We start from the raw sequence: 3505 nt of genomic DNA, 5'->3' as shown, positions 1-3505 counted from the left end.
TCGGCTCCGCGGTGAACCGCTGTTTTAGTTCCTCAAACGCCCCTGGCATTCTGCAGTCCACGCGAGTGCCATGCTGGGCTTGGGGGTTTCCCAGTGCCCTTGGTTTTTAGCAGGTCGGTTAGGGGAAGGGCGATTTGGGCGAAGTTCGGGATGAACTGACGATAGAAGTTCGCAAACCCTAGGAAGCTTTGGAGTTGCCTCCGGGTTCGCGGCGCTTCCCAGCCCAGGACATCCCTTACTTTCGCCGGGTCCATCTCAATTCCCCGGCTGGATATTCGGTAGCCGAGGTAGTCTAGTTGCTCTCGATGGAACTCGCATTTCGAGAGCTTTGCGTACAGCTGTGCCTTCAGCAGTCTCTGGAGCACCGTGCGCATCAGGCTCACGTGCTCCGCCAGGGTCTCGGTGTAGATGAGGATGTCGTCCAGGTAGACCAGGACGCCCCGGTAGAGTAGGTCGTGCAGCACCTCATTTATTAGCTGCATAAATACCCCCGGGGCCCCTTTTAATCCGAACGGCATCACGGAAAACTGGTAGCTTCCGAGCGGGGTGTTGAACGCCGTCTTCCACTCATCTTTTGCGCGGATCCTAACTCTGAAGTAGGCTTCGCGCAAGTCCAGTTTTGTGAACACCCTCCCCTTCGACAGATGCGACATCAAGTCCTTCATCTGGGGGAGGGGGTATTTGTACTCCGTGCTGATTGCGTTCAGCCCCCGGTAGTCTACACACATACGGAGCGAGCCGTCCTTCTTCTCCCGGAATAACACCGGGGCCGCTAATGGTGACTTCGCGGGTTGGATGAATCCCCGCGCTAGGTTCTTGTCTATGAACTCGCGCAGGGCCCCCATCTCCCTCCTCGACAGGGAGTACATTTTCGGCTTAGGCAGGGTCGCTCCTGGCTCTAGCTCGATGGCGCAATCACTGGGCCGGTGTGGTGGGAGCTGGTCGGACTCCTTCTCCCCGAACGCTGCCGCCAGGTCTCGATACTGCCTCGGGATTCCGCCGCCCGTCGGGGGTTCCCCGGGTCCGGCCCCTCGCTTTGCAGTCGCCTCGCCAGTCGCCGCTGCCTCCCCTCGCCTCGGGATCGTGGCGGGTCTCCGGGGTCCCGGCGCTGCTGCTGCTGCTGTTGCCGCCCGGGTCTCGGGCCCCATCTGCTCTCGCCCCGTCTCCCGGTGTCCCGGACCCTCCGCTTGTCCGCCGGTGGTTGCGGCTGCCTCCGTCTCCACGGCTCGGTCCCCTCTGCTCTCGCCCCTCGCCGGTCTGTCGACCCCGAACCGCACTGCCTCCGCCGTCCAGTCGACTCGTGGGTTCCGCCGCCGCAGCCACGCCAAGCCGAGTACCACCGCGTAGTCGGCCACCGGGACCACCACGAACCTCAGTTCTTCCCGGTGACTCCCGATCGTCATCTGGACCGGCTCGGTGTAATACTGAGCTGGCCCCCCCCCTGCCAGCGTGCCATCTAACTGGCTGAATGAAATGGGCTCCCAGAGGCGCCTCAGCTGTAGCCCGAGCCCCGAGACCACCGCTGGGTGCATCAAGCAGTGGGTGCAGCCCGAGTCCAGTAGCGCCCGTAGCTGCACCTCCCCTCCGGATCTCACCCCCCGGACGTGTATCCTCACCCGGAACGGTGGGCAGTCCTCGTCTCCTATTGGGTCCGCGCGCCTCGACTCCCCTGCTCGCACTGGGACGCCGTTCAGTGCGAGCGCGCCTCGTTTCCCGCCGGCTCCGAGTCCTCTCCGGAGGATGCTGTCTCCGGGGTCGACCACCCCCCGCGTCCTTTCTCGGTCACCGCCACCACCGCCCCCTTCCGCGGTCGGTCACCGGTCCTTTTCCCGTTCACACGCGGGGTTTTGACTTCGGGCCGTGGTGGGGCGCCTTCCCGCTCCGTCGGGCACTGCGCCGCTCGGTGGCCTCTGCCTCCGCATCGGAAGCACAGATTCGGGGCTCTGGTCGCCTCTCGCCTCCCGGTGGACTGCCGTCGACCGCTCCGTCTCTCCTCGGGGGTCCTCTCCCTCGGCCGGTCCCTCGTCTGGTCCCGTCGTCTTGTGCTCTGTTGGATCTGCCGCCACGCCGATTCCGCCGTTCCGGCCAGCCAGATCCAATCCTTCACTGTGGACGGGTCGTCCCGCCCCAGTGCCCGTTCCAGGATCTCTGGGTTGAGTCCCCTCTTAAAATACTTCACCTTCAGGGACTCCGGCCAGTCCGCGAGCTTCTCGGCCAACCTCCGGAACTCCAGGGCATATTCCGATACCGATTTGCCCCGCTGTCTGAACTGTAGGATGTCGTCCTCCGCCCGCTTGGCGCTCAATGTGTCCTCGAATCTGTCCCGGAGCGCCTGCATGAAGTCCGGGAAACTCCGTAGTTCCGCCGCGTTGGCATCGTACAGCCCGATCACCCAGCTGGCTGCTTGGCCATCTAGCAGCTCTGCCACGTAGGATACCCTGTCCTCGTCTCTAGCGAATAGGTGACCACCCCTCTGCATGAACCCCCTGACGTGCGTCAGAAAGTGCGGCAGCTGTTCGGGGTCCCCTGAGAACTTCCCAGTGATACCTCGAAGTCTCAGGGCGTCTGCCGCCCGTTGGTCCTCCGACCGGGGCGCCGTGGGTGGTGCCGGCGGGGGTGGCGGACCGCCCCCCCTGTCGCTCGCCTCCTCGTTCACCGCCAGTGGCCCCACTCTCTGTAGTAGGGTCTGGAGCATCGCCTCCACGGCGTCTAGGCGTCGCTCGACTCTCTCCTCTAGTCGGGCGAATTTCTCGCTCCACTCACGGTTCCGGAACCCCGAACCCCGGGTCATCGTAACGCCTGAATCGTCTGGTCCTTGGTTCACGCCCATCGACCACCGCTCAGATGGAGTGCGCCCGGCCCTGGCCGCTGCCCCGTCGCTCCCGGGCGGCTCCGACCACCCTTCCGCGAGCCTGGATCCCTCGCGCTCCAGCTGACCCACGGATTCCTCGTCGCTGGTCATGCCTGTATTGAGAAAGAAAACGCTCCTCGGTGGTACCGGGTAGCGCTGACGGTGAGTCCTGGCTTTATGTGAGATTTGCCCCGTTCGACAGAGAAACTCTCGTGACACGTGTGGTTCACAAAGAAGGTTTACTCATGCGTAACGTAGCAGTCACAAGCAAAGCCAGGACTGGCTTGGTACAGTTGCATCACTCGTTATATTTCCCCCTTCCCGTGCTTTTTTCGCCCCACGATCGCGTTACCGCTGCGGATTATCGGCCCCCCAATAATCCCCCTTGATTGTCCATGATGGCAGGTTCGGTCAGGGTCCATTGTCCTTGATTGGCAGTCCCCCTCCGGCTTGGGTTGGTCCCTCCCCGTTATGTGCAAGCCCGAGGGTTCTGTGCTGCGCGGCGATCTTGTTTCGCTGCCTGCGGCCCCGTTCATTGTTGGCTCGCGCCGTTATCAGTGTATAGTTAAAAACTTCCGCTGCGGTTTTCCTGTTTGGCTGGCCGCAGGTGGCCCGTTAATTAGCGGCGCTTTCGGTTCCTCTTTTCCCCGCTAG

The sequence above is a fragment of the Python bivittatus genome, unplaced genomic scaffold (assembly GCF_059951505.1).
Source record: "Python bivittatus isolate LINGU-HERP-01145 unplaced genomic scaffold, Pbiv_v1 ctg000430_np1212, whole genome shotgun sequence".
In the NCBI taxonomy this organism is placed as follows: domain Eukaryota; kingdom Metazoa; phylum Chordata; class Lepidosauria; order Squamata; family Pythonidae; genus Python; species Python bivittatus.
Note: the sequence above shows the minus strand (reverse complement) of the source record.